Source organism: Aythya ferina (genome assembly GCF_964211825.1).
Source record: "Aythya ferina genome assembly, chromosome: 2".
Taxonomy (NCBI): Eukaryota; Metazoa; Chordata; class Aves; order Anseriformes; family Anatidae; genus Aythya; species Aythya ferina.
In genome coordinates this window covers 107,061,074-107,071,969 of record NC_140297.1, presented here as the reverse complement: position 1 = coordinate 107,071,969, position 10,896 = coordinate 107,061,074, and the positions used below count along the sequence as shown (strand labels likewise).

The following is a 10,896-nucleotide window of genomic DNA, read 5'->3' as shown; positions in this document are numbered from 1 at the left end:
GGTCCTCTAGCTCCTTGTAAATATCAGCGTAGAAGTACAACTGAGAAGTCAATTGTCAATATCATAATTAGTTGAAGGTAATAAACTGATATTAAGTGTCACAAAACAGGTTTTCAGAGGAGAAAATGCCTCCACGCTTTTGTCTTTCTTCCAGAATTGTATACAAAATTGAAAATTGGCTTCTCTTACTGAGAATTCATACATTTATGAAAATTATTATTATAATAAAAAAATCCACTCTAGAATAAAAAAACTTAACTCAGGACAAATGTTTCTCCATGGAGAACAAAGCACGTCATTTTACTGTTTTTCTATACCAAATTTTCGATTTCAAATTTTGCAGAAGAAAGAAGTGGGGGAAAGCAAAACTTTCCAAACTGAAATCATGTAAAATGGAAATTTCACATATTTTTTTTCTCCATTTCCTCACAAGGAATACCAGTACACTCAGACCTTATAGAAGAAATAGAGAGGTAGAGACGTATAGGTTTTATTTATGTATTTATTTATTTTTTCCTTTTTATATCTGGCTTTAATTTTCAGAGTAGATCCTGATCTGGAGTTTTTAATGTTTTCTAATTCACTCTATTTTTCCCCACCCTTCTTTAAAATATGAAAAATAGAGATGGAATACATTTCTGATCTCACTAAACTGTGACAGAAGTCTTGAATAGAGAAACTCTACCCAGTGAAAACAAGTGTATATGAGATCGGACTTCAAACCTGTTTTTATTGGACATATATGTGGCATGGGAAGAATGCATGCAAACCAAGTCCAGCACATTGCTGTCACTCCAGCTTTGGGTGGAGCAAACACGCCTTTGCCTTCATGATCTTACATAAATATCAACAGGGCCTTCCCTTTTCAAATCCCATGAATCTCTCTCAATCTATGAGACTGTGTAAATGCCACAGAAATCTCATTCTTGACATTTGATCAACACCAGATAAGAGATTTGAGCCTGTTCTTTACTTATTTTTATTTTTTTTTCTGGTGAGAATCAGATGGGTGTCTCTCAATCATAATCTCAGATGTTAATGCTCAATGCTAAAATTACAGAAAATCTCAAGGGGGGGGGGATGAGAGAAGTTACTGAATGCTTATGAATTAGTTACGGTGTCTGGACTCAGCAGGTGTGAAGAGTTTGCCAGCTAATTTGCTAGAGGAATTCATTTTGAGGTCGTTTCTAAATCTTGTGCTGTATTCACAGGCTGTGAGAATAAATCATTACAGAAATATCTAACACCTCACATGTGCACATGATTGTTTTTATTCCTAATGCTTCAGGTATGGGGAACACTTCTGTGATTATATTCTGTGCTTCACTGAGGGGAGAAGAGGAGCTCAGTGAATTTGCCCTTGCACAGGAGTCCTCGGCAGAACAAGAGGCTGAGACCAGTTTCCTGCACCCAGTCTGGTGTCGCAATCTCATGACCAGTGTACTTCTCTTCAGATACTTTCCTTGCATCATTCCTACAGCTGAAATTATTCTGAAGATTTGACTGTAGCTCCCCAATTCTGGGACTGTCATATAGGTGCCAATATACAGCTTGACATGCATCAATGTAAAGACTTACACACCTGCTTGCTTGACAGATGCCTCAGAGATTGAATCAGTCCTTGAAATATCACTTTGCTGTTCTTCCACGGATGAGAGGTGTGAGAGAAGCCATTGTACAGGTGTGACAGAAAAGAATGAAGCAGCCTCTCTCCTCTGGTAGTGAAATGTGAGCAGTTGTGGTAATTTACTGACATTTTAATCCCTTGCCATTAATATGGTTTTGGACTGAAAGGATGAAAGATCTCCTGTTTCCTACAGGTTGTAAGCCTAATCTCCAAAGAAGAAATTTATCCACAGCAGACAATATGTGTAATTTAGATATTGATACCAACTTCTATTTACCTTGTGATTTGCAAGCTTTTATCTTAGAAAGCTTCTGAAATTTAACAAGATGTCAAAAGAGCAGTAGCAATTTAAATTATGGTGTAGGAGCATGACAGCTCTGAAGACAGCCACAGTAAACTCTTACTCCTATAAAACGCATGGCAGAATATTAATCATTCTTGCAAACTGGAGTTGAGTACTTCAGACCAGTGGTATTAACCTCCAAAAGGTGAATGTTGACAGGTGTTTTCTCAGGTCCTGTTCCTCATCTCCACTGTATCAGTCTCTCCCTTTAAACACTGTATTAGAGCTGTGAGCTGTAAACATGTCATGAGCATAACATAACACCATATTACATGTAACATTTTGGAGTGTGAGCACGTCTTAACATACCACATGAAGTTCTCATGGGACAGCACTAGCAGGGTTAGCACATTTTCTTCATCCTCGTTTCTCTTGTTTCCACAGATTTTTTTCAAAAACCTGAAATAGTAGATTGCTTATGTGAAATACGTGTCCCAGGTCTTTTGGATTTTTCTTAACCCTATGTCTTTGGCTGGCTGCAGCATTTTTATTTTTATTTTTTTTTTTTTAAATTGGGTTGCATTTCTATGGGGTGAAACACCTGTTTGTTCAAGTGGGTTAACCAAGAGTGAGCATAACCCATGGATGAGGCAGAGTTGTTTGCAAAAGCAGAGAAACTTCTAACTACTGTACATCTGCAAGCCTGAAGACTTAGAGCTCCAATATAATGTTTTTGTATTTAACTAAAATAATGGCTACGTGATCTCTTGCAAGCAGATGTGAGCTTACTCTGTCTTTGCTCTGAGCTGACTGGAAGCCACAGAGCAAACTAGCATGGCACTAGGCCTAAACTAATATACCCTGCTCCTCAGCTGAACTTTATTAGCTTGGGCTTGGTGCCCTACTAACCACAGCTGTGGGTTTCTTGTCAGCTAGATTATAGGCAGAACAAGCTCATGTCTCTTTATAGGTAGCCCTATAGGGTTTTAGTCCTTGTAAATAGTGCTAGCATTAAAAAGTTGAATGTTTCTTCTTTCTCTCCCCAGAACAAGCCATGAAGTGAGTTGTCTGCCCTTCCACCTACATTCCATCTATCAGCAAGTTTAGGGTGTTTTTTAGTCTTTGTGCTCTTTGTTTTGTCATCAGAAAGTCATTCTTTGTGCTATTAAGTAGTCCTTTTCCTTTCCCTTCTGCTCCTTTTGTACTTAAAAAGACAGCGATTTTTCTAGCTCTAGCTTTTAATTTTTAAATTTCTCTTTCACTCCTGCAACAAAACAAGTCAACTGTAGAAGATTAGTAAAGAGTAGCTGAGGAAAAACTTGAGAATTTATGTAGAAGAAACTGAAGTTCCTTTGAAACTTCTTCAAATTACTTAATCTAGATCTCTGACCTAGAAGTTGGCTTGATTTTAAGTAAAGCTTCTTGGGAATTTTCCCTTTGAAAACGTGCTACTGGAAACTGCCTGCTTGTTAAAAGCTGGGTTTGATTTTAACAGAAAAAAGATTAAGATTTAGTTTTGTTGAACATAGGGGAATGGAGAGAGGAGAGACAAAATCTAGCTGTCTTAGCTATTGGTAGCTTGTGGCTTTGGGGAAAATAGTCCTCCAGGTGCTGGTTCAATACAATTCAAATTAAGTTAGGTGCAAAACTTCAGTGAAGGAAGAACCAATCTCCCTCTGAAGTTCATAAGCACTTTTTTTTTTGTTTAATCCTCTTTTTGGTGTTTGATTTTGTGAGTCATTATAGGGTCCATGGTTCGAAAATTCATAGTGTTAAAGGGGGTATGCTGCTTACTGAACTGTTGGGCTTAAGGTGATTCTCTTTTCCCCTTTTTTCAATTTCCACCTCTTCACACCCAAACACCCACTACTGTTGAAATGGATGCTTACCTCCTACGGCTAATGTTGAGTTTGATGAATTGGATTTTTCACAGGAAAACTTGCAATGAGTGCCTGAAGGTTCTTTCTTCCTGTTCAGAGCTGCTCAAGCATTTTCTCTAAGCTTTCTAACTTTGAGCAAGGTGCAGATATCAAAAGAATAATCTTCTGTACTTTTTATTTTTTTTCTTCCAGACTTTAACTATAATTAGCTAGAACAGGAACATGCAGAAATAAAATCTGTTTAACAACAATGTTCTATATAAAATGCTCTATTTTCATTTCATTTTTTTTTTTTCAGAAGTTTGATTTGTGTGTGACCAATATTTGTAAACTTAACATTTTACATAAACTGCTATTGCAACAGCAAAAAACTGTTTCCAAAATTCACTGACCTTATCACTGAGAAAATATTCAGATTTTTGTTTCTAGCTCAAAAAAACATATGAAAACAATAATAATAATAAAACAACAACAACAAAAAACAGCAAAACCTTGTCTTCCAGCTTTCCACTTCTTTGTAAAGTCATGGCATCTCCTGGTTTTGCTTGGGGAAGAATCCAGTCCTCAATGTGGAGATATGGTATAAGTTGCAATTACGAGCTGTAAGACTGTTGGATGCTATTGTGCACCAGATCAGTGAGAAAGAGAAACTGATAATTTTGGATACTGTCTCATGCCTCTCTATTGATGCTCTCCATACTGTTGTGAAAGAAATATTTCTATAGCATATAGGGCGGTGCTGTCAGAATATCTTCTCCTTTGCTATAGAGTGGTAGCTCAGAATGAGATTGCATTGAAACAAATAGATGTTTTTTAACCATTGGAAGTGTTATTTAACTTGATTTGTATATTCATTTTTGTGCTGGTAGAAAGGATTTAATGACGCTGGAATAGGAGGGCATTTGGAAGACCATGTTTTATGCTCATAGAGATAGTATAACGATTTTGCAGTGAACAACTCTGGAATTTCTAACACCTGTTTTTTATAATCCCATAGAGAAAAAGATGGATGTGTTTTTATTGCTTATCCTTTGGGGGTGGGGGAGATGGAGGCCAACATAGCAGTGAGGAAAAAGCCTATCTAAGGATATGGGAAAGTGTCTCCTTTATCTATGAAGGACTGAAAGTGTGTCTTGTAACAGCACAAGATTATACATCCCAGGCAAATAAACATATAAACTTTTCTGTTTCTTCTGGACAGATATTTTATATTTTGAATGTGCTTCATTAAAGCTGATGGAAAAGAGGTGTTGAAAACCTATTATTATTTATTTATTTATTGGGATTTTTTGAAATTCTCTATTTTCTCTATTTTAACATTTTGATGCTACTCAGCTATGGGAAATAATTAGATGGATGTAGATAGACCATTTTCTTGCTCCCTTGAAGGAGCTTACTAAGCTTGTGTTGTTTGCTGCTTTCATGTTCTGTTCCACTGTAATCACTTCCATATCAATGGAAAACAAAATCACAAAGAATTTATGATTTCAAATGGAGGAAGGTTCTGATGCAATAGAATGTTAAGGGGAACGTGACTTGGGTATCTGGCAGGGGACAGAAGTAGCAACGTAACCCAGAGATAAACCAATAACCAGCTTCTTCACAATTTGCTCAGAGGTGCACCATTTTTTTTTTAATTCCCATGCTCCCTGGGTGAGATAGAAGACCAAACCTAAGATTGGTGTAAGAATATATTAACTTTAAGAGGAACATTAAGTGTAAGGCTAGCAGTCTTGGGCCTATTTGAAGTGCTGGTCTGGGACTGGGGCTCTTAGCTTGGTTCTGTAAGTGCTACAGTCCCATCCTGTGTCAATGTTCTCATGACGCAATTCAAATTAATGAAAAGTGGCTGGTGAGAGAAATTCCGTCTTTGTGGAAAAACTGCAGTACTAAAAGTTTATTTTCCTTTGTTCTCTACTAGACTAAAACACACACTTAAAGGTACTCTTGTGGGAAAAACCTGAATTATTTTAATCTGAGTCTTGAAAACTCTCAGCGAGTCTTAAAGCTGTGATTTCTTTACTCTAAAGCGTGTCTTGATAAGTCAGTTGGTCTGAGTAGCAGGGGGTGGTCTTGTTCCATCTTGAAGAATGATGATTTCTGGCTCTTGCCTCTGTGAATACGCTGTTTTAAACGGGAGGTGGTTTTTAATTTTTTTCTATTATTAAAAATATTTGACCTCTCTCAAGTCATTTCATGGGACAGTTTAAATTAATAAAGAACCAAGCACATGCCAAACTTGCTCAATAGCTTCTTTGTTCTGAAAATAACTGTAAAATGTCTAATAATTGACCAAATTTATATGAAGCACTGTGTTACAGGCTCAGGATAATGCACATATATACATGAACCAGGGAGATGTTTTTTCCATCTACCTTTCCTTTGATCACAGGTGTGTTCTGTCATTCCACTTCAGTAACCAAACAGATTAGCCCCTAAAATGAAAAATAGCTTGAAAGTTGATATAAAAGACCTAGTGTCCAGGCCAAAATTAAAGGAGAAGGGAGACAAGTAGTTATAAATTACTCTGGCTTAATATTGTGACACTGGCGGCACAATTTTCTACAAAGGAGATAATCTTTCCTCATTATTCAACTGGCCAATGAGGTGCACATTTTTTTGCCAGAAGTAGGAAAAGTCACTATAAAGAACATGTCAAGTTATAGTCTGCCAAATTAAACAACAGCAAAAAGAAAAATATCTGTTAACTTGATATCTGCAGTATGGTGACAGCTGGGTCACCTCTGTAGGCAAAGAATCTAGATTCATGAATATTACTCAATTTTTCTTTAAGAAACACCCTGTCTCACCCTGAGATCACTGACCTCTGTTCTGCTGGCAGTTTCAGGGAATAGTAATCACCCAGACATTGTGTGGGTTTGCTTTCCTTCTTCTGGAGGAACAGAGGATGTTGTTGACAGCCAGCCTAGAGCCCTTCAGTCTGCCTTCTGCATCTCTCCCATCCACTGTGAGTATTGGAATTAAGTTTTTCACTTATGGTGGATTGAACATAAGATGAGGCAAGAGGATCCTGAATTCCAATCATGAATTTATCAACTTTTTTTTTTCCCCTCCTTCTTCATACAGCCACTTTTGAAATGGCTATTTTAACATTTATTCATCTTAGATGAGAGCTGTAAAAAGTGGTGAATAGGTTGGCTGACTGACCCTGAGTAGATGTGTTGTTCTGAAACATCTGTTAAAGAATTATAGCTGATGGCAGGATTGTGTCTCATTGGCATAGAAATAAATATGACAGTATTTGTATCAAATGCAGCAGTACGTATAGAGAATATTGATTGAACAACAACTAATGTGACTTTTGTTATTCTCCACTGGGGTCTTTTCTACTGGTGTCAAAATAGTCATGGTTTATTTGTGTCTTCTGGGCATCAGAAATTTTCCTAAACTAATGCTCTAATGTGCCACTAATGTGGCTATTTTAATTGAGGCTGTACACAGTGACTTGTGTTACAATATGCAAGTATTGCTAGAAATCTAAAGGGAACTTCTTGAAGCCTAGGGCTTGCTTGAAGAGCTAAAATGTACTGGATGAGACTATTATAATATTCAAATTATGTTTGAAACCATTTCTAGATGCTATTGTGTGTGCTTTTCAAATTTGATTTTGTTAAGAATGTGCTAAATTTTTGATAAAGTAGTTTTAATATATGAAAAGATGACAAAACACTTTCCTGTTTGTCTGTATTTTGTGGATCAGCATTGGTGCCTAAATTATAGTGTGCACTGTAAATCTCAAGGCAAATACTGGGATCAGTGTGATTTACTTAGTTGCAAACTGTCAAACTCTCCCACCTTTATATACAGTACAGGCTTTGCATATTCAGAGAAACCAGCGAGCTGCAATTCACTGTTTGCAGAAAGCAATGGTAAATCAACTTTTCAGCAAGACTAGTCCATAAATCAATGAACAGTATATTCCTTTGAGACGCTCAAACCTGCACAGGAAAGCCACTCTAAAGCCAGATTAACGGGAATCCTGATTTATGGTTGAATCAAACAGCCAAAGTCTATTTTCAGAGATCTGAAATACTAGACTTAAACAACTTATCTAGGTGACAATCTTATGGCTTTCCACTGCTGCTGTTTATTCATTTCTTGTAGATATGTTGGAGCTGAAAATATGCATCGCTAGGTATATGTATACATATTTTCTATGCTTGTAGGGGGCTGCTGCCATATAAATGTAAGATACAACAACATACCTGGTACCGTAAAGGTATGCATCATTGCTCTTTTTCTTCCCTTTATCCTTTTGCTGTCATTTGTATCTCTGTTATCTACTTTAGTCAGTCTCTGAGCATCAAGCCTGGGACCTTTTACAAAGAAGCAGGTGATGCAGGCCTTCAGCTCGGCTGAGGAACCAGTACCACTGTAGTCAGCAAACTTTATTTCCCCTTATTGATGTGGCTGAAAGTACAAGGTATATTGTTATTGCTACGTGACCTGGCTGTCACAACTGACCATTTCACCATCCTGTGCTTCCTGCTAATCAGCTAGTGGAGAGCTGCACCGGGGCTGATAACAATGCAAATGGTGTGGAGGCAAATTAAGAAGTACTTTGAACAGACCCGCATGAATGAAAATATACTGCATTGAATTGGCAGTCTCTAATCATAGATGTGGAGGTGACTGTGGAGTTTCAGTTGGGATAAAAATACTTTTACAACAATAATACAGCTCTGAATGACATTAGAAGAAGTACCCTCCCCTTAGCTGGACAGCAGGGGTAAGTTCCCTAGCATTGCAGAGGCTAACTCATAGGAATGATAACTTCATTTTCAGAATGCCATATGCTAGATAGTCCTAATTCCTATGATAATTCATACTCCCAATTTCTTCAGCACTCAGCATCTCTCTGTAAAATTACCAAATTTGAGCTTCAGAGGGTGGGGTGAGTGCAGGTTGTGTGATTAGCTACAACCTAGTAGGCTAGCAGGTGCCTGTCTCCACTCTGTGACAGAGGTTGTGTTGAAGTGCACTACAGCACCCTGGTCCTAAGCATCTGGTCTGCTGATGTTTTCTATAGCAGTGGCCTTACTGGTAGCATTTTTCAAGACAGGATCATCAAAAGGTGATGCTGGTTGTGACTCATAGAGCGGGAACCACGTATGTACAACTGAAAGCATCCCTGATATGAAAACAAGCAAACATAAAAAATCTAAAAGTCAAAAGCAAAACTTTGCTCATGCTACAGGAAATTATCAATAACTAATAAAAAGACCGATGTAAAAGGACAGTATAATGGTTTGCCCTTGATAACGATAATTCAGCTGTTTGAATAGTGCATAAACTGAACCAACAACACAAGGAATTACTAAAAGTAGTGTATCTCCAAGACTTAAGATGCCTTTTGCCAAGTTTACAATGATAAGATTAGCCATATGTTTCACTACTAGCAGGCTGTATCACATTAAAGACAGAAAAGTTATTAACTTTTAATTTAAAAGATTTTTTCCCCTTCTAAACCAAGGAAAATTAAAAGACTGAAAACCTTATCAAAGCAAATAAAAATGAATTATGTTTTTTCTCCAACTTGGAGGTAGTTTGTCTTTTAATTTATTTTAGTACCTTTTTGCTACTATTGAGCAAAAATGTTTGTTTCTTGTTTGATGTGAAGCTGGTATGTAGCCCTGCTTTACTAGCTAGAAATTCTGATTTGGGACTTTGCCACCTTAATATTTACTTAAATAGCCCTAGGCTGCAGGATGAGTTCCTCTGTCTAGACTTATAGCCTTAATCTCCCAGGGGCTGACTTTAGAGGAAGCCTCTATACCTGGCATGTACATTCCTTTCTTAGTCTTTAGAAACCTAAAATTATCTTATTTTTCTGTTCTGTTGTCATTTCTTATTTCTTCAGATATTTGTTTATCCCTATTTATTTTTAGCTGCCAAGGTTTCATTTTTCCTCATGGATGGAAGAGGAAAGCTTTCTGGGCCTGCATGTTAATAGATATAGCTGCTATTATATTATTATTGTTGTTGTTGTTGTCTTAGAAGGGTGCAAGCTGGTAAATCCACTTACTAAGGCATCTCACTGCAAGGCATACAGTACAGACTGTCTCCTTTCATCAGGGTCTGACCTTTTCGGGAGGAGGGAAGAGCTGCCTTGTTCAGGTGAAGCACTTGAAATCAGTGGGCTGAATCTTTTATTGGCATTTTGAAATGAAATGTTATCTACCTCAGAGCTACCGAAGTCTAAGTGAGGTGTCCAAGACGTTGAATGTAATGTCCTTTGCTGTCAGTTTTCAGTTTGAAGGGGATGTCCTGCTGAGGTACTTCTCATGATGCTGGATACAGGGTTTAATCCTTCTCGTTGCCTCATAAAAAGGATCCCTGAGTTCAGTTGGACTGTGCCTTAGGTGGAGGGCTATGTGACTGGAGTAAAGACTCTACAGGATATGACCCTTTCCCTCTGTTCATGACATTCCTTTTTTCCTTTACTCTTTAGGAAGTGCTCATCAGTGCTAGGAGGCAGCACAACTGACAATCCACAAAGCTGATCCACTTTTTCTGATGCTTCAGTAAACCATGAAGTCTGCTGCTCAGCCTGTTTCTTGTAAAAGCACAGTGATGTGGCACAAAGCTATTTGCCTGGCTGAAGGCAGGTGGGAGGGAAGTGGTGGGAAAAACATGAAGCTAGGCAGATTTTTTTTTTTTAAGGGGGTGGGATGGGGTTTCACTTCTCAGGATTTGTAGTGTTTTCAGACAGTATAAATACCTTGTGAAAATTAAAAGTATATTTTGTAAATTTCTCTCCTGGTTGTCGTATGTGTATTTTATTAAAAACATCCTTTGACATCTTCAGATTAATATTTATATATTTCTTTTCTATGTAGCTTTTCTTTCTCTGCCATATTCTCTGTTACTCTTGCCAGCTCTTTTTATTTCGATCTTGCAGAGTGGTGGCCTATCTTTGTTGCGAAGCCAAAATGCAAATGTCTTGCTGCTACTTCAATTTCATGGCTTGAAGTGGACCTGATTTGGCATAAACCAGACATATGTGGGGAAATGTATGAGTACAGAGGGTATTAATTACATTCTTGAGTGTTGCTCCTGATGATATACAGTAAATAACTCTGCCT

General features: G+C 37.6%; 1 long non-coding RNA gene across 1 annotated transcript; it reads left to right on the top strand.

The window, feature by feature from the left end:
• Positions 1-1,285: 1,285 nt before the first annotated feature.
• On the top strand, positions 1,286-10,400 carry LOC311431418. Its single transcript, XR_014689410.1, has 4 exons — positions 1,286-2,969; positions 6,633-6,758; positions 7,978-8,030; positions 10,263-10,400. It is a non-coding gene; the product is annotated as an uncharacterized lncRNA (long non-coding RNA).
• The last annotated feature ends 496 nt before the right edge of the window (positions 10,401-10,896 follow it).